The 21,133-nt window shown below is 38.7% G+C and overlaps 1 protein-coding gene and 1 pseudogene across 2 annotated transcripts in view; both read left to right on the top strand.

The window, feature by feature from the left end:
- Window positions 1-21,133, top strand: part of HSD17B12 (hydroxysteroid 17-beta dehydrogenase 12) — a 171,391-nt gene that overhangs the window by 26,088 nt on the left and 124,170 nt on the right. The window lies entirely within an intron of this gene.
- LOC100601198 lies at window positions 9,339-9,950 on the top strand (annotated as a pseudogene).

A 21,133-nucleotide genomic window follows, 5' to 3' on the forward strand; every position in this document is an offset into this window, starting at 1 on the left:
CATTTTATAAATTTAGTTGTTTGCACAGATATTTATTTTATCTTTAGAAAGAATCTATTCAAAAAGCACATTCTAAAGTTAGATTTTACAGAACTAACATTTAGGTTTTAGAGTAATGTATGCTTCTTATATTTTTAGCAGGTAGAGTACTTTTAAAACTATAGTGTGTTTTTTTGTTTGTTTGGTTGGTTGGGTTTTTTTTTTTTTTTTTTGAGACAGGGTCTTGCTCTGTTGCCCAGGCTAGAGTGCAGTGGTACAATCACGGCTTACTGTAGCATCAACCTCCCGGGCTTAAGTGATCCTCCCACCTCAGCCTCCCAAGTAGCTGCGGCTACACATGTGTACTACCACACCTGACTAATTTTTGTATTTTGAACTAGTTTACAGTCCCACCAACGGTGTAAAAGTGTTCCTATTTCTCCACATCCTCTCCATTACCTGTTGTTTCCTGTTTTTTTTAATGATGGCCATTCTAACTGGTGTGAGATGGTATCTCACTGTGGTTTTGATTTGCATTTCTCTGATGGCCAGTGATGATGAGCATTTCTTCATGTGTTTTTTGGCTGCATAAATGTCTTCTTTTGAGAAGTGTCTGTTCATGTCCTTTGCCCACCTTTTGATGGGGTTGTTTGTTTTTTTCTTGTAAATTTGTTTGAGTTCATTGTAGATTCTGGATATTAGCCCTTTGTCAGATGAGTAGGTTGCAAAAATTTTCTCCCATTCTGTAGGTTGCCTGTTCACTCTGATGGTAGTTTCTTTTGCTGTGCAGAAGCTCTTTAGTTTAATTAGATCCCATTTGTCAATTTTGGCTTCTGTTGCCATTGCCTTTGGTGTTTTAGACATGAAGTACTTGCCCACGCCTATGTCCTGAATGGTATTGCCTAGGTTTTCTTGTAGGATTTTAATGGTTTTAGGTCTAACATTTAAGTCTTTAATCCATTTTGAATTAATTTTTGTATAAGGTGTAAGGAAGGGATCCAGTTTCAGCTTTCTACATATGGCTAGCCAGTTTTCCCAGCACCATTTATTAAATAGGGAATCCTTTCCCCATTTCTTGTTTTTGTCAGGTTTGTCAAAGATCAGATAGTTGTAGATATGCGGCATCATTTCTGAGGGCTCTGTTCTGTTCCATTGATCTATATCTCTGTTGTGGTACCAGTACCATGCTGTTTTGGTTACTGTAGCCTTGTAGTATAGTTTGAAGTCAGGTAGCGTGATGCCTCCAGCTTTGTTCTTTTGGCTTAGGATTGACTTGGCGATGCGGGCTCTTTTTTGGTTCCACATGAACTTTAAAGTAGTTTTTTCCAATTCTGTGAAGAAAGTCATTGGTAGCTTGATGGGGATGGCATTGAATCTATAAATTACTTTGGGCAGTATGGCCATTTTCACGATATTGATTCTTCCAACCCATGAGCATGGAATGTTCTTCCATTTGTTTGTATCCTCTTTTATTTCATTGAGCAGTGGTTTGTAGTTCTCTTTGAAGAGGTCCTTCACATCCCTTGTAAGTTGGATTCCTAGGTATTTTATTCTCTTTGAAGCAATTGTGAATGGGAGTTCACTCATGATTTGGCTCTCTGTTTGTCTGTGATTGGTGTACAAGAATGCTTGTGATTTTTGTACATTGATTTTGTATCCTGAGACTTTGCTGAAGTTGCTTATCAGCTTAAGGAGATTTTGGGCTGAGACAATGGGATTTTCTAGATATACAATCATGTCATCTGCAAACAGGGACAGTTTGACTTCCTCTTTTCCTAATTGAATACCCTTTATTTCCTTCTCCTGCCTGATTGCTCTGGCCAGAACTTCCAGCACTTCCTCAGGGATCTAGAACTAGAAATACCATTTGACCCAGCCATCCCATTACTGGGTATATACCCAAAGGACTATAAATCATGCTGCTATATAGACACATGCACACATATGTTTATTGCGGCACTATTCACAATAGCAAAGAGTTGGAACCAACCCAAATGTCCAACAACGATAGACTGGATTAAGAAAATGTGGCACATATACACCATGGAATACTATGCAGCCATAAACAATGATGAGTTCGTGTCCTTTGTAGGGACATGGATGAAACTGGAAAACATCATTCTCAGTAAACTATCGCAAGGACAAAAAACCAAACACCGCATGTTCTCACTCATAGGTGGGAGTTGAACAATGAGAACTCATGGACACAGGACGGGGAACATCACATTCCAGGGACTGTTGTGGGGTGGGGGGAGGGACAGCATTAGGAGATATACCTAATGCTAAATGACGAGTTAATGGGTGCAGGAAATCAACATGGCACATGGATACATAGGTAACAAACCTGCACATTGTGCACATGTACCCTAAAACCTAAAGTATAATAATAAAAATAAAAATTAAAAAAAAAAATTTTTGTATTTTGAGTAGAGACAGGTTTTTGCCTTGTTGCCCAGGCTGGTCTCAAACTCCTGGGCCCAATTGATTTATACACCTTGGCCTCCCAAAGTGCTAGGATTACAGGCATGAGCCACCACGCCCGGCCTACAGTGTGATGTATTAATTTGAAGAAAATTTTCAGACTTTTCAGATGGGAAGGCTTTTAGAAAATTGCTGTCTTAACCCAAACTTCAAAGATGGTGATGATAAAAATATACATTGTAAAGCAAAAATAAAATTTGAAGGGTCCCCCAGCCCCCCGCAGCCATCTGAATGGACTCCCTCATCAGCAAGGGCACTCTAAAATTTAACCTGAAAGACTGACTCAGGCCATGAATTAGGGGTTGGACATGCCTCATTATATCCCGCCAGCATTAACATCAACATAGACCTTAAGTCTGATAAGAAACATTTACAATCTATTTTCTCTGAAGCCTGCTACTTGGAGGCTTGTCTGTATGATAAAACCTTGGTCTCAGCCTGGCGCAGTGGCTCATGCCTCTAATCCCAGCACTTTGGGAGGCTGAGGCGGGTGGATCACGAGGTCAGGAGATCAAGACCATCCTGGCCAACATGGTGAAACCTCGTCTCTACTAAAAATACAAAAATTAGCTGGGCTTGGTGGCGTGTACCTATAGTCCCAGCTACTCAGGAGGCTGAGGCAGGAGAATTGCTTGAACCCAGGAGGCGGAGGTTGTAGTGAGCTGAGATGTTCCCACTGCACTCCAGCCTGGCGACAGAGTGAGACTCTGTCTCAAAAAAAAAAAAAAAAAAAAAAAAAAAAACAAAAAAAACCTTGGTCTCCACAACCCCTTATCTTAACCCAGACATTTTTTTTTCTACTGATAATAACTCTTTCAACCAATTGCCAATCAGAATATGTTTAAATCTACCTATGACCTAGAAGCCCCTCCCCTGCACTGAGTTTTCCTGCCCTTCCAGGTCTAACCAATGTAAATCTTACATGTATTGATTGGTGTATATATCTTCCCTAAGATGTATAAAAGCAAGCTGTACCCCAACTATCTTGGGGTACAGCTTCTGAGGCTGTGTCACGGGTGCGTCCTTAACGTTGGCAAAATTAACTTTCTAAACTGACTGAAACCTCTCTCAGATTTTGAGTTCACAACATTAACAAAAGGTCTGTGTTATAGTGAGAAAACTTTGCTAAACAAAATGAATTATCCTTAATTGGAGTATTAGTCACTTCAAAGAATGAATGTTAATGTAAACTTTTACATGATGTCAGCCTATGAAAAAGTGATGTCTTTCCAGACTACCCCTTTGTTTAACATTTCTTCAGAAATATCACACTGTTTTCATTACTGCAGGCAGAGAATCATATTAGAAAAATTCAGTAATTTGTGATGTGAAACCTATGTTTTACTCATTGAAGGCACTGTTATCCAACAGAACTTTTTATGATGATGGAAATATTCTGTATCTACACTGTACAATTTGGTAATCACCAGCTATTTTTTTTATTTTTTTATTATACTTTAAGTTCTAGGGTACATGTGCACAATGTGCAGGTTTGTTGCATATGTATACATGTGCCATGTTGGTATGCTGTACTCATTAACTCGTCATTTACATTAGGTATATCTCCTAATGCTATACCTCCCCCCTCCCCCCACCCCACGACAGGCCCTGGTGTGTGATGTGCCCCTTCCTGTGTCCATGTGTTCTCATTGTTCAATTGCCACCTATGAGTGAGAACATGTGGTGTTTGGTTTTTTGTCCTTGCGATAGTTTGCTGAGAATGATGATTTCCAGCTTCATCCATGTCCCCACAAAGGACATGAACTCATCCTTTTTATGGCTGCATAGTATTCCATGGCATATATGTGCCACATTTTCTTAATCCAGTCTATCATTGTTGGACATTTGGGTTGGTTCCAAGTCTTTGCTATTGTGAATAGTGCCACAATAAACATACGTGTGCACATGTCTTTATAGCAGCATGATTTGTAATCCTTTGGGATATACCCAGTTATGGGATGGCTGGGTCAAATGGTATTTCTAGTTCTAGATCCCTGAGGAATCGTCACACTGTCTTCCACAATGGTTGAACTAGTTTACAGTCCTACCAACAGTGTAAAAGTGTTCCTATTTCTCCACATCCTCTCCAGCACCTGTTGTTTCCTGACTTTTTAATGATTGCCATTCTAACTGGTATGAGATGGTATCTCATTGTGGTTTTGATTTGCATTTCCCTGATGGCTTGTGATGATGAGCATTTTTTCATGTGCCTATTGGCTGCATAAATGTCTTCTTTTGAGAAGTGTCTGTTCATATCCTTCGCCCACTTGTTGATGGATTGTTTGTTTTTTTCTTGTATATTTGTTTGAGTTCTTTGTAGATTCTACATATTAGCCCTTTGTCAGATGAGTAGGTTGCAAAAATTTTCTCCCATTCTGTAGGTTGCCTGTTCACTCTGATGGTAGTTTCTTTTGCTGTGCAGAAGCTCTTTAGTTTAATTAGATCCCATTCGTCAATTTTGGCTTTTGTTGCTATTGCTTTTGGTGTTTTAGACATGAAGTTCTTGCCCATGCCTATGTCCTGAATGGTATTGCCTAGGTTTTCTTCTAGGGTTTTTATGGTTTTAAGTCTAACATGTAAGTCTTTAATCTATCTTGAATTAATTTTTGTATAAGGTGTAAGGAAGGGATCCAGTTTCAGCTTTCTACATATGGCTAGTTACCCCATTTCTTGGTTTTGCCAGTTTTGTCAAAGATTAGATGGTTGTAGATGTGTGGTATTATTTCTGAGGGCTCTGTTCTGTTCCATTGGTCTATGTCTCTGTTTTGGTACCAGTATCATGCTGTTTTGGTTACTGTAGCCTTGTAGTATAGTTTGAAATCAGGTAGCGTGATGCCTCCAGCTTTGTTCTTTTGGCTTAGGTTGACTTGGCAATGCGGGCTCTTTTTTGGTTCCATATGAACTTTAAAGTAGTTTTTTCCAATTCTGTGAAGAAAGTCATTGGTAGCTTGATGGGGATGGCATTGAATCTATACATTACCTTGGGCAGTATGGCCATTTTCATGATATTGATTCTTCCTATCCATGAACATGGAATGTTCTTCCATTTGTTTGTGTCCTCTTTTATTTTGTTGAGCAGTGGTTTGTAGTTCTCCTTGAAGATGTCCTTCACATCCCTTGTAAGTTGGATTCCTAGGTATTTTATTCTCTTTGAAGCAATTGTGAATGGGAGTTCACTCATGATTTGGCTCTCTGTTTGTCTGTTATTGGTGTATAAGAATGCTTGTGATTTTTGCACATTGATTTTGTATCCTGAGACTTTGCTGAAGTTGCTTATCAGCTTAAGGAGATTGTGGGCTGAGACAATGGGGTATTCTAGATGCACAATCATGTCATCTGCAAACAGAGACAATTTGACTTCCTCCTTTCCTAATTGAATATCCTTTATTTCTTTCTCCTGCCTGATTGCCCTGGCCAGAACTTCCAACACTATGTTGAATAGGAGTGGTGAGAGAGGGCATCCCTGTCTTGTGCCAGTTTTCAAAGGGAATGCTTCCAGTTTTTGCCCATTCAGTATGATATTGGCTGTGGGTTTGTCATAAATAGCTATTATTATTTTGAGATACGTCCCATCAATACCTAATTTATTGAGAGTTTTTAGCATGAAGGTTGTTGAATTTTGTCAAAGGCCTTTTCTGTATCTATTGAGATAATCATGTGGTTTTTGTCTTTGGTTCTGTTTATATGCTGGATTATGTTTATTGATTTGTGTATGTTGAACCAGCCTTGCATCCCAGGGATGAAGCCCACTTGATCATGGTGGATAAGCTTTTTGATGTGCTGCTGGATTCAGTTTGCAGTATTTTATTGAGGATTTTTGCATCGATGTTCATCAGGGATATTGGCCTAAAATTCTCTTTTTTGGTTATGTCTCTGGCAGGCTTTGGTATCAGGATGATGCTGGCCTCATAAAATGAGTTAGGGAGGATTCCCTCTTTTTCTGTTGATTGGAATAGTTTCAGAAGGAATGGTACCAGCTTCTCCTTGTACCTCTGGTAGATTTCGGCTGTGAATCCATCTAGTCACCAGCTATTGAGAGCTTGAAATGTGGCCAGTGTGACTGATGAACTGAATTTTTAATTTCGTTTCATCTTAATTAAAAATGAAATTAATAGCAACATGTATCTAGTGGCTACCATGTTGGACTGCATTGATTTTAAGTCCTCCTGCTAGGTGATAGATGTATCTGGGACTGAATTATGACTCTGATGGTGCATATGTGTATCTGTGTAGTCCTTTGAACTTTTATAATCCTGCCTGAGGTACTATAACATGCAAGCACCTTATTTTCAAATAGCCACATTTATGTGAAAAGAAGAGGAATTGTGTTCTGAAAACTAAGTTAAGTTTAGGTTAAACCTGAAACTTAACTTAATTTTAAAAATCCTCTGACTTTTAAACAAACCCATAGATTAAATTGCATTTGCCCTTTGGATATGTCTCAAACCCTGAAGGTTTTCTTTTGTGCTTTTGAGTTAAAATGCAGATAGCATATAACAGGTGACTGAAAAATGGAGGGACTGATGAAAACAAAACAAAAGCAACCACAAACCAGAGCTTACATCTACTGCGTAGGAATTTTATTTGAAAGTTGGTATGCTTTTCTGAATGTCCTTAAGTATAACAAGTCTTCCTACTTTGAGGGTAAACTTGGGTATTATAAAGAGGCAATTTGTGCTTACGTCTGGTAAATAATGATAAAACACTTGAATAATGCTTTATAATTTGCCAGGCAGTTGCAATTTCATCTTCTCCTTGGAATATTAGCCCCATTCTACAGACAAGAGCACCATGATTTAATCAAGGTTTTAAGGCTCATTCATTTTGCAAACACTTATTGATCACTTACTATTGATTAGCTTACTATTCATGTAGATTTCTATGTTAGGAATGAAAGAATAGTTCCTCTCCTGGAGGAATTAACAATCTAGTTGGGACAGTTAAACAAAGAAACAATAAATTATACTGTACTCGGTAGGATGATATATATATATATATATGCGTAGGATGCAGTGGAAGAAGAAAGAGAAACATCTGGCATGGTGGTGAGACCTGAGGGAGTCAGGAGTTTCCCAGCTGAAGGAGGCAGGGGAAAGGTGCCCCAGAAGAGGATGTGTCAGGAGTAAAGGTGTGAAGGTGCTAGTGTTCTAAATCAGAATAAATTTAGTAAATAGAAGGTACCTGAATATTCACGTGCACAAAATTTACTAGCGGTCTTATCATTTTGACCTTGCTTTTTTTCTAGCTCAGTCTGAAGAAAAGCTGGGCTAAAAATAGCTCCTGGTACAGTGATAAAGCATCCAAGTAACGATTTCAAGGAGAAAGTTAAGACTAGATTTAGTTATTTGGCAAACACTAACTTACAATATTGATGTGCTAATAAGAAATCATCTTACTTATTAAAGCAGATCCTTAGAGGCCTGTTTTTGTTCCTCTTACTGGAATATCAATTCCATAAGGACTTTAATTCACTGTTTTCTCACGGCCTAGAACAGTACCTGACATATGTTAGAAGCTCAGTAAATATTTGGTATATGAAGGAATGAATCCTAGGCTATTATCCTAAAAGTCACTGTGGATGCTTAAACCATATTAGAAATGTGTTTTTTAAAAACTCAAGAATTCACTCATTTCCATTATTCAGATTAGGCTTTTCTCCAGTGTCTCAGATACATATTGCTATATAACAAACTATCCTAAAACTTAGTGATGAAAAAAAATTATTGCTTATGATTTTGTGGATCTGGAGTTTGGTCAGGGCTTATTGGAGACAAGTTTTTTCTATTCCACATGGTAGTGGCTGGGGGTAGAGGGTTATGATGGCCTCACCTCCATGTCTGGGGCCTTGATACTAGTTGTTACCAAGGAAGCCTCAGTTTTCTTCCATGTGGTCTCTCATTATTTACTAGACTAGGTTGAGCTTCCTTACATGGTACTGAGATTGTTCTAAGGTGAAAACAGAAGTTGTAAGGTATCTTAAGGCCTTGATCTGAAAGTTATACACTGTCAGTTATGCCACGTTCTTTTTTTTTTTTTTTTTTTGAGACAGAGTCTTGCTCTGTCACCCAGGCTGGAGTGCAGCGTGGCTCATTGCAACCTCCACCTCCTGGGTTTAAGCAATTCTCATACCTCAGCCTCCCAACAAGCTTGGATTACAGGCATGTGCCACCATACTCAGCTTATTTTTGTATTTTTAGTAGAGATGGAATTTTGCCATGTTGCTCAGGCTGGTCTCAAACTCCTGGCCTCAAGCAATCCACCCACCTTGGCCTCCTCAAGTGTTGGGATTACGGGCATGAGCCACTGCGCCTGGCCAGTTCTACCGAATTATGTTGGTCAAAGCAAGTCACAGGACCAGCTCAGATTTAAGTGGAAGGGAAAAGATTCTACTTTTTGATTGGAGAAGGTCAAGTTCCTACAGCAAAGTGGCATGAGATGGAAGGTATTGTTGCAGCTATCTTTGGAAATAGTCTGCTACAGTCTGCCTTCTGAACATAACAATTCACATTTCTTCCACGTGCAGAATATACCTACTCCTCTCTTAGAAGTCTTATCCCATTATGGCATCGACCTGGAGTCCAGTATCTTTTCATCTAGCTAAAGTCCAGATGCATATGAGATTTCTTAGGCACAGCTGCTCCAGTACAGCTTCTTTAGATCTAGAAATCTGTGAATGAAAATATAAGTTACCTGCCTCTGTCTCCCATCCCCCATCCAATATACAGTGGTGAGACAGGGGCAAGAAAACTGTCGTAGATGCTCTCGTTTAAAAAGAGGAAGAATTGGAAGCACTGTTCCATAGCAATTTTGAAATTCATCTGGGCACATGTCTCTTACCCCATGTATCAAAAATGTACCTTGAATAGCCTTTTCACAAGATGGTGCCGAAAGCAAAGAAGGAAGCTCCTGCCCCTCCTAAAGCTGAAGCCAGAGCAAAGACTTTAAAGGCCAAGAAGGCAGGGTTGAAAGGTGTTCACAGCCACAAAAAAAAGAAGACCCGCATGTCACCCGCCTTCTGGTGGCCCAAGACACTGCGACTCCAGAGGCAGCCCAAATATCCTTGGAAAAGCACCCCCAGGAGAAACAAGCTTGACTCTGCTGTCAAGTTTCCACTGACCACTGAGTCTGCCATGAAGAAGATAGAAGACAACAACACACTTGTGTTCATTGTGGATGTTAAAGCCAACAAGCACCAGATCAAAAAGGCTGTGAAGGAGCTCTATGACATTGATGTGGCCAAGGCAACACCCTGATTCAGCCTGATGGAGAGAAGAAAGCATGTGTTTGACTGGCTCCTGATTACAATGCTTTGGATGTTGCCAACAAAATTGGGATCATCTAAACTGAGTCCACATGGCTAATTCTAAATATATATGTATATCTTTTCACCATATACATGCCTCTGTCAATTTCTGGTTGGGCTGGGAGGCCATACACAGGCATTGACATTGTAACAGGGCTTGGTCAAGACTCCTGTTTTACTTATGCTTTTGGAATACTCACCCTGCCACTCCACCATGTTTGATCACTCCAGAGATCTATGTGACTAGAGTTAGCGTCCTAGGAAGACCAGAACTCAGAACTTGCCTCCATGGTTGAGGGCAACAAGAAGCTTTAGAGGAACCCCTTTTATCCCTGGAAGAGGCTGTGTGTGAAACCAATGCCCAGAGTTTGAAGGGTATTAGCATCCATTTCAGGCAAGTGTGGGTTGGCTGGCTTTCAGGTAGCAGTTTGTCCTCATACACCCATCTACTGTGGTCCAACTGGTCTGTCTGCTTCCTTCACTCCTTGCACAATAAAGGATAAGGACTTCAGAAAAAAAAAAAAAAAATATATATATATATATATATATATGTATACACCTTGAATAGTGCCCAGTTCTGCTCCTTGAGAGTTGTTCCCTAGTACATTGTTTTGTAAGACTATTAGCTCTACCCTTTGGGCTCTTGGCTTTCTCTTCCTTTTTTCTTTTTCATAAGAAATAGGTCATATTTGTAGCTGAGTAGCTTTTCAACCTGCTTCTTACCTATGTGAAGTTGGGAACCCACAGATATTTTATTTCTCCCATTTTGAATTGTTTCTCTTTTAGTCCAAACTGGTGGTACTTTTAGTACTGTAGTTTTCTTTAAAACTTTGAGAGTTTTCTATGAATGTTATTAGGGATTGATTCTATGTCCCAAAAGCCACATTTATAATCCCTTTCCAGGACAGAACTGTCTTTACTTTGGATCTGTCTATTGAAGAAAAAGGTCATTAAGATTCTTAGTAGTCCGTTTGTATAGATGAGAAGGGTCTGTATTTTCAAGGTCTCAACAAAAGATCTTATGGACAAACCTCGGATTTGGTATCTCCCCAGAGACCATTTTTAAATTTCAGATCTTTCGCCAGTTGTAGAGACTGTTTTGGGCCCTCTTTACTGCCTCTAAATTCTGCTTAAAAATTAAACAGGTCCTTCTTTAGTTTATTTCTCTCTTCCCCATACTTTATCATATGCAGCTGAAAGAAGCCAATTGGTACTACTTTCAGTGTTCTACCTGGAAATATGTTTAGCCAGTAGATAAGTTAATTAGGTAAATATTCTATCTTATGTAATTGTTAAATTAGGTAAATATTATTGCAGACAACAGTCTTGCCAAACATTCCACCACTGTGTAACATGAGTCACTCTCTCTCCTGCATCTAATAGCAATTTTCTCATGGCTCTTCTGGCCTTTGCTAACAACTGACTTTCCATTTTTTCAGCCTCTGCCTGCCATCAGGTCCCAAAACCAATGCTGCATATTTTAGGCTGTTTGACACTTCCCTTGAGCAAGTCGATCAAAGCAAGTCACATATCCAAGGAAGGGAAAATAGATTCCATCTCTTGATGGAAGGAATGGCAAATTCACGTTGCAAAAGAACATGTGGAATGGGATGACTTATAGTCATCTATAGAATAATATTGCACCTAGTAAGTTTAAACTTGGAAGATTTACTATAGGTGAGAAGTTAACAAGTGGTAGCCTGTGTATGTATCTGGCTCACAGATATGGTATATTTGGCTTGGATAGAGTTTTAATAAAAAAAAAAAAAACCAACATAATTTATCATCAAACAATTGGAAGATTTTTTTTTTTTTTTTTTTGAGACGGAGTCTCGCTCTGTCGCCCAGGCTGGAGTGCAGTGGCGCTATCTCGGCTCACTGCAAGCTCCGCCTCCCGGGTTCACGCCATTCTCCTGCCTCAACCTCTCCTAGTAGCTGGGACTACAGGCGCCCGCCACCACGCCCGGCTAATTTTTTGTATTTTTAGTAGAGACGGGGTTTCACCGTGGTCTCGATCTCCTGACCTCGTGATCCGCCTGTCTCGGCCTCCCAAAGTGCTGGGATTACAAGCGTGAGCCACCGCGCCCGGCCACAATTGGAAGATTTTATCTAGAAGGTTGTATATCAGGTCTCTCTTGAAAAATAGTAAACTGTTTTTGTGTTGGGCCTTCATTTCCATATTAGCTGGAAATTGCCTGATTTACTCACTTTCATGACCTCTTGGCTCCTATAGGTATTTGAGTTTGCAGTTTTTGCTGCTGTAGATTATTAATTTATATGTTAGTTTTTTAAAGGGAATACGGTGATGAGCAAGACAGTCATAGAGCTTACATTCAAGTATGGGAAGATGGACAATAACACTAGATAAATAATGTAATTGCACATGGAAGTGGAATAAAGCAAGAATCTGGGATAGAAAGTAACTAGTAAATAGGTAGTTGGGGTGGAGATATTTTAGATATGGTGGTCAGGAAGCCCTCTCTGAAGACATGACGTTGAGTGGCCTTAGTGTGAGAAGGAGCCAAACATGGGGTAAGAGTGTTCCAGGCAGGCTGAGCGTGGTGGCTGATGCCTGTAATCTCAGCACGTTTGGAGGCCGAGGTGGGCGGATCACGAGGTCAGGAGATCGAGACCATCCTGGCTAACATGGTGAAACCCCATCTCTACTAAAAACACAAAAACATTAGCTGGGTGTGGTGGCAGGTGCCTGTAGTCCCAGCTACTTGGGAGGCTAAGCCAGGAGAATCGCTTGAACCTGGGAGGCAGAGGTTGCAGTGAGCCAAGATCGCACCACTGCACTCCAGCCTGGGTGACAGAGTGAGACTCCGTCTCAAAAAAGAAAAAGAATGTTCCAGGCAGAAGAAAAAGCAAGTGAAATGACCCATGGGTGGGCCTGGGCTTGGGGTGTTTGAGGAAAGGCAAAGCTGAGAGTATAAGAGGAGAAAATGGTAGTAGAAGAGGGGCATGAACGAGGTCATGAAATATCCTGTAGGACATAAAAAAACTTATTCTGAGTAATGGGAAGTCATCTCTATTTATTCTGAGTAATGGGAAGTCATTGAAGGAATTGAACAAGGCTAAGGCTGTGATGTCATTTCCTTTTTGCAAAGATGTCTGTAGCTGCTGTGTGGTAAATAGACTAGTGGCAAAGCGTGGAAGAGGATGTTGTTAAGGAGGCTTGCAGTCATCTAGGGGAGGTATAAATGATGGGGTCTTGAACCAGGGCGTGGTACTTTTAGGAATGAGAAGTGGTCATACGTGGTATGTATTAGACAGGTCTTATGGATGATTGAATATGGGATATGGGAATGGGAGGAATCAAAGCCAACTTTGAGGCTTTTGGCTTGAGCAACTGAATAAATGGGTGGTCCCATGGGGAGTTCTGACAGAGGAGCAAGCTCGAAGTGGAAATTGAGATTTTCTCTTGACCATTATTAACTTTGTGACCCTACTGCAAAAATATAGTTGAAAATGAAAACTCCTAAAGTGAAATTGTTTTTATCTTACAGCTCTTTATATGTGTTTTTTTTTTTCCTCTTCATTAGAAGACTTCGCCATTACTTGGATGGCATACCAACTGCAGTGGAGGAAGTATACAGATGTATATTGGAGGATGTATTTATATTTTAACGTGTAGCTATCTGCCGTCAAGAATTAGGCAAGGAGACTAGTCACTGTGGCTCACACCTATAATCCCAGCACATCGGGAGGCTGAAGCGGAAGGATTGCTTTAGGACAGGGGTTCAAGACCAGCCTGGCCAACATAGTGAGCTCTTGTCTCTTCCAAAAACTTAAGAATTGGCCAGGTGTGGTGGCTCACGCCTGTAATCCCAGCACTTTGGGAGGCCAAGATGGGCGGATCACTAGAGGCCAGGAGTTAGAGACCAGCCTGGCCAACATGGTGAAACCCCATCTCTACTAAAAATACAAAAGTACTAGCTGGGAGTGGTGGCAGTTGCCTGTAATCCCAGCTACTTGGGAGGCTGAGGCAGGAGAATTGCTTGAACCCAGGAGGCAGAGGTTGCAGTGAGCCGAGACTGCGCCATTGCACTCCAGCCTGGGCAACAAGAAAAAAAGAAATTAAGAATTCACCTGCCATGGTGGTGTGCTATTTTGAGTAATAGGAAGTCACTGAAGGAATTGAACAGGGGAAGTGATGTGATGTCATTTACTTTTTGCAGAGATGCCCCTGGCTGCTGTGCTGTGAATAGACTAGTGGCCACGGGTGGAAGCAGAATGGTCATTTTAAATTTTCTATTTATTCCAATTCAGTGTGGTCATAAAGGATCAAGTGTAATTTATTATTCACATTTTATTGTTATGGAGAATTAATTCATTTTTACTATTAAAAAAAGGTGGCATGATAGTAATCAGAATGTTCTAGGAGAACCTTCCAGAGGTTTGTAACTCTTAGAATTGAAATCACTATTTAGCTAAGACCAGAATCGTAACATAAGGCAAGATTGAATAAGGTGAATGGATTTGATGAATTAAAGTGCTACTTGTAAAGGATAGTAAATTCACTTTTGCATTTTAGACAGTAGCTTTTATTGTAAATTTGGATGCAAAATGAGATAATAGCGTTTTCACCCCTTTTCAAGAGCCATTTGGAGATAGCATTTTGACTAGATCTGCCATTCAAGTCCGCTTAGAAATAATTTATAATTTTATTTTTAAATTCCTATTTTAGGATATTATCATATTATCATGAGATGATGATAATACCACTCTTATTTTATTATAATTGGGTTGGGAGGAAATAGCCTTTTATAAAAGGTTAGTTAGTGGCATATTGCCATTACCATTTATTTTACCTTTTTTAGAAAATGAAAATCATTACACTTAAATTCAATGTATATTATATAGAGAACATAACTGATTTATAACCATGTGAAATATCTTGTCTTACTAACAAAACGTTCAGTTTTTCCTTCTTTGTGAAACCTTGAGTCAAAATGTACTAGTGAGGATGTTTATATTCCAGTGGTGTAGCTGAACCAGACAGGTCTGCAGCGCAGTGGTTTATTTTTAGACCTGCGTTGCCATTTTTATCCTGCAAAAATATTCATTGCTGTCTTGCTGACAGGCCATCAGTTTTATAAATGTGTCACATAGACCACATTTGTTCTTTGTCTCATTTTCCCTCCAACTCTTCTTTTCCTTTTGATTTGTTCATACAACTGTTTGGAGAATTTTTTTTTTTTAATTTCAATTCATGTATTAGATGCTTCAATTCACAGATTTTCAGATCACCCAGTTCATTCATCTATCTGCATCTGCTTACACATCTCTACTTATTGTCTGATATGGGAAGCTATTATAGATCACTAAGCTGAAGGCAAGGAAAAGAGAATTGCATGCATTGGGGATTCTCTTCATGGGTCCAGTCAGTTTTTGACTGCCTTCTCCATATATGTTTTTATGTATTTATGTGTATGCTCTGTGTGTGTGTGTGTGTGTTTGTGTGTTTTCATTTATTTACTTGTCTTAACCAACAAGGGACTGGCATAAAATATTTTGCATAAAAAAATAGCTGCCTAAGGGCCTAGGGGTTACCATATGTGGCAGAAAGCCATGTATTGAAAATAAATCCATCATTATCTTTAAATATATAGAGCACCAGTTATTTAATTTGTTAGGAGACTGTTTTAACCTGTTTGGGCTGCTAAAACAAAATACCATAAACCAGGTGGCTTATGAACAACAGAAATTTATTTCTCACAGTTCTGAAGACTGTGAAGTCCAAGATCAAGTTCCTGGAAGATTTGGTATATGGCGAGGGACTGTTTCCTGGTTCACAGAAGGTACTTTCTCACTGTGTCCTCTCATGGCAGAGGGGGCAAATGAGCTCTCTCAGACCTCCAAAAGAGGACTGATCCCATTCACGAGGGCTCTGTCCTCGTGATCCAACCATCCACAAATGCCCCCTCCTAGTACCATCACTTTGCGGATTAGGGTTTCAACTATGAATTTTGGAGGAACACAAACATTCAGACCATAGCAGAGATGATATTTTGATTCCAGATGCCTGAGTGACAAATATAACCAAAACAGAATGAAAAATTCCTGCAATCAAGAGAAACTAGGGGCACACACTTGAGAATATAGTAAATTAATTTTTTAACAGTGTCTATTCATGTCTCATTTTTATAAAAACTCAGATTCCCAGAGCAGGATTGGTATTCACTTGTCTATCTCTGTAACAAATATTTACTGAGCAGCTACTTGAGGGCCCAATATATTAATTGCTTAGTGGATACCATGGCTTGGAGAACAGGATTTCTGGCTTGTAGAGCTTATAGTTATTTCAAGAGGAAAATGCTTCTATGTATATTTCACAGACATGGCAGTACAGCATACTAGGTAAGAGTATAGGCACTGGAGCCGGAAATTTGCATTTATAGTTTGTGCCAGTCATTTCCTAGTTTTGTTACCTTGAGCAAACTGTTCAGCTTTTCTGAGCCTCAGTTTCTTCATCTGTAAAATTGGTATGTGCTTCAGAAATTACTGTAAAGGTTAAAAAAGATGATGCTTATTTAGCAATGTGCTAAAAATACTGAACATCATGCCTAGCACATAGTAAGCACATAATAAATGCTGGTTAATTCATAACAGTAGTAACAATGATGGGGATAATAACAAATATTCTATGCATATTCTATAATGCTTTAACATCAGGAATGCCTTCAGCTTTAAGTAACAGAATACACAACTATGGTGGCTTAAACAGATATGGATTTATTAACCTAACAAGTCTGACGTAGGCCAGATTGAATATTAATTATTCAACAATTTTTATTGATAATCTATATGCCAGGTACTATTCTAGGCACAAGGATTCATCCACTAACAAAATGCAATTATTCCCATTCTCATAAAGCTTACATTCTAATTGGGGAGAGACACAAAAACAGAACAATGTAATATAAAAATGGTAAGTTATTACTATGTTAGAAGGTGGGCTTCATAGAAAGCTTTGTGAAGGAGGGCCCATTTAAGTTAGGCCATAAGGGAACAACAGAGTTTGAATAAATGAGGCTAGGTGAGAGAGAAAGACACAAGAGAGGAACAGATATGAGAAAAATGGAGGAGCCATTTTGAGCCAACTCAAAATGGAAGTTTTGGCGATGGTGCTTTGTTGATCATCAAGTAATGAGGAGCCATGAATGCAAGATTTTTGTAAGATTTCTAAAGTAGAAGATTTCATGTTGTTATTTTCACTTTATATAACAGTTAACAATCAAATAATAATAGTGATAGTAATACGTAGTGCTTGTAAATCAAACCTTGTTCTACTTAATACTAATGATAATACAAGCATATGGCTGACACATAATGCTAAGTATGTATCATACTAGTCTAAGGATTTGGTATTCATATCCTAATCTCTGAGTTAAGTACTAATACTATTCCCATTTTACAGAGAAGTAAAGTTAGGTAGTTCGGTAACTTGGCCCAGGTTTATTTGTCTCTAAGGGCAATAAGAAAAGAGGTCGCTGGAGAGATAGCCTCTCATTCCATAGTCCAGGGGATAGAGTGGGTGAGGAAATGTTCAGGGAATATAAGTAGATTGAACCCCTAAAGCCCGAGCAAAGGAAGAAAGGAGAAATTGAGGGCATTAGTAGGGCTTGAGATGGCTCATCTAAACAGTTACCCACAATTTCCACAACTCTGGCAGAAATTTACCATTAGATGAGCTTAGGTCCAGAGCTTTATCATATTTCAGAGACAGGCTTTCCAATGCTAAGCATCACGCATATACCTTACCCAGCAGGGACCATTAGAATCCTTTTCTCGTAAGGAGAGTGTCTTTTGTTGTTTGTTTCTTCACTTGGTTATCTCTTAAATGAAAGAAGAATTTTCCAATTTCAACATGAGCTTTCAAGTGGACCAATTTCTCAAGCATATTTAGGTTGTGTCTAAATAGCTCTTATAGAACAAATATTATGTGCTGCCTGTTAAAATTTCTGTCTGTATTCATGTACACATTCTATCTCTAATCAGAAGCTGCCAGCCTTGTCAAAATACAAGTATGGTCCACTCTTAAAACCTGATGTAAGAAAATATAAATGTATAAAAGTAGCTAAAGTGGGGGGTGGGGGGACATGGAGAGTACCTGCAGTCTAAAAAAATTTTTAAGGCTTCCATTAATTGGGAAAGTTTGCTTTACGTAATAATTCAAAGAATAGATTTTATTTATGTAGTATAAATGTGAGACCACAGTTATTACATAAAGGGTGAGCTTACTTAAATATACTTTATATTAAGGATTCAGTCATGGTACAATGCCATGCTCATTTTCAGTGAAGGAGACAATTGTATACTCAGATAGCATATGGTAGAAAGGACTGGAGGCATCACAGGCCAGGAGGCCCCCTGAAGCTGAATGTGGCCTTGCTGGTGCTGTTAGAATGAGTAGCCCTTGTCAGAAGGAATGGTAGATTCCATCAGAAAATATTCAATGTAAAATATTACAGCAGTCCTTGTGATGTTCAGTAGGTGTTTCCCAAGCTACTCTTATGTTATTAGGATCAGCTAACTAACTGAAGGTGGCTGTGTTATATTTAAATGAAATCTTGAGTTTAGAAGGTTTCAGGGGAGTCCCAGTTTAGAGGGAACTTTGTGTGAACTTTGATTCTGTTTGAATCTTGAGCATGCTAGAGAAATAACTCATGAATATGAGGCTTTTTTTTTGATATGGAGTCTTGCTATATTGCCCAGGCTGGTCTTGAATTCTTGGTCTCAACTGATTTTCCTGCCTCAGCCTCCTGAGTAGCTGGGATTACAGGCACACACCACCCTACCTGGCTTGTAAGGCATTTTGTTGATATAAATTCCCGTCATAGGACAAACCACCATCTCTTAATGCTGAGTTTTACAACTCCTTCTCCAAGTATTTGGTGTTATGGTAAAGCAGTAGGAAAAAAACACAACAATTCACCCTCTTTCTACCCTTTAATCCATTTTGGTTTTTAATCACACCTTTTTTCCTCCACTTTGCCAGTGTACTTCTTGATCTCAGGTTGGGAGAGATGAACTATGGCAGTGGACTCCCCTTTCTCCAGAGGTGGTTGAGTAGGTTTGGTGCTTTTTTGTTTGTTTCATTTCTGGAAAACTTGAGTTTATGTGTTTTTCTGTCCGAGGCTTTAAATACAAACTGAATTAAGCAGACATCTCAATTGTGGCAGTAACCACATGGGGGCTTGCATAGTGTAATTCTGGTTTTTTTGGTTTTTGTTTTTGTTTTTGTTTCTTGTTTTTTGAGACCGAATCTCGCTCTGTCGCTCAGGCTGGAGTGCAGTGGCACAATCTCCACTCACTGAACCTCCGCCTCCTGGGTTCACGCGATTCTCCTGCCTCAGCCTCCCAAGTAGCTGGGATTACATGTGCCTGCAACCATGCCCAGCTAATTTTTGTATTTTTAGTAGAGGTGGGGTTTCACCATGTTGGCCGGGCTGGTCTTGAACTCCTGACCTCAGGTGATCTGCCCGCCTTGGCCTCCCAAAGCGCTGGGATTATAGGTATGAGCCATTGCACCTGGCCCAATTCTGTTTAACTAATATACAGAATATAATTTTATTTTAATTTTAAACTATAAAAACATTACACAAGAAATATATTTACTTATAGAAAAATTAGAAAATCCAGCTAAGTAAAAAAAAAAGAAAAGAAAAATTATTTATATTCCTCTACCTAGAGGTAACTACCATCAACTTTTTGGTCTGTGGCTCTTTTAGATTCTTTAGATTTTTTTCCCAAAACAAAAAATGGCTACCGTACTTGTTACTCCTCCCACTGTATCTGGGAATTGGATTATTTATGAGCTAGATTATTGGTAAACTTCTTTTGACTCATCATTAGGTGATGATCCTTAGAAATTTCAATTAAAGATCTTCTGGAGAAATAAACATTGTTAAAACAAAATAGTTAATTTTTGTTAATTAATTAAAAAATAATCCATTTTTTCTTCACTTGGCTGTGTATCATAGACAAGTTTTCACTGCCAGTCACCATTCTTTGGTGCCATAATTTTTGATAACTGTATTGTGTTCTGTTGTACTGATATGCTATAATGTGTAATATAGTTATGCTCCATATAATATAGATATAAATATGGTATAAAAGCTTAGTATGCACCACCATTATATACTATATATGCTATTATGTGTGCTATACATGTTCTATAGTTACATATTATAATGTATTTAGTGGCCCCTTATGGTTTCAATGTTGGTATTGTAAACAGTGCTGCCACATACCAGCATCTTAAAGGTTTTGTTCATTCTGACAAACTAAAAGGGAAAGGCAATAGAGTAGTAAGTTAGTAAGGGCCAGCAAATGGCATAGAAAGTTATGACATTTAAAGAATTGTTTCAGATGTCCTTGCATCTTAAGGATCAATGACAATTTAAGTAAAACGAGGACTATTGTACATCTAATAGAATTTAATAAAATACCAAGTTTATATGTTTAGTAGTGTCCTAATCTTGTGAAGGATTGAAGGGGTTTTCAAAATGTTAAATAGCAGATAGTATTAATTTTTTAATTAATTAATTGCAAAGTAGGTGAATAGGTCCGTAACAGCACAACTGTAACTTCAGGCATCAGAGAAGTTGTTTTCTCTCTCTTTGAGCTCTAGTCCAGACAGTAAGCTTTGTTAAATAATTGATATTTGAAACTTTTGCCGGAGACCAGGAAATTTCTATGGTGCGTTTGTAGAATAAAAAGTCATGTAAGTAAATAAATGAAATCACTGAAAAGTACATAAGAGGACGTTTAAATCAGACTTGTATTAAAAGTTCTACTTGTGAGAGGTAGCTTCTTGAAGGGAGGAAAGTATGCTTTCTTTGATTCCATGAAGCTCACAGTCAGCTGTACCTGCTGCCCATCTGCTGCATCTGAAAGGGTAGCTTATCTAAGAAGTTGAATAAAACAAACTTCAAATGATAAACAGAAAGTTATTTCACCAGTCTTTAACACTTCCACCTAAGGGTTCACAGAAGAAATAAAAGTCATAGAAACTAGCCTCAAGTTTTCTTCTTTTCTTGTTAAAGGTGTGTGGGAGAGAAGGTAAAAATAATCAAAACATTTTTCTTTTAATTCAGTTATTCATGTTCTTTCTATTTTAAATTTTTGAAGATGAGCTAGCTGTAGGTTTATTATTTTAAATCACAGCTCTGACTTGACATACTGTTTCTAAAACTTGTGGATGTGTGGTTTTTTTCTTAAAGAAATTAAAGATGAGAGAATTCATTACTGTGATTTTATATTCATCGTAGTCATGGACTCATAGGGTCTTGGGTGTTCATTTAGTTTGCAACTACATTGTAAAGATGCTGAAACTAAAGCTCAGAAATACTAACCACTGGT

This window comes from Nomascus leucogenys, chromosome 15 (genome assembly GCF_006542625.1).
Source record: "Nomascus leucogenys isolate Asia chromosome 15, Asia_NLE_v1, whole genome shotgun sequence".
Classification (NCBI taxonomy): domain Eukaryota; kingdom Metazoa; phylum Chordata; class Mammalia; order Primates; family Hylobatidae; genus Nomascus; species Nomascus leucogenys.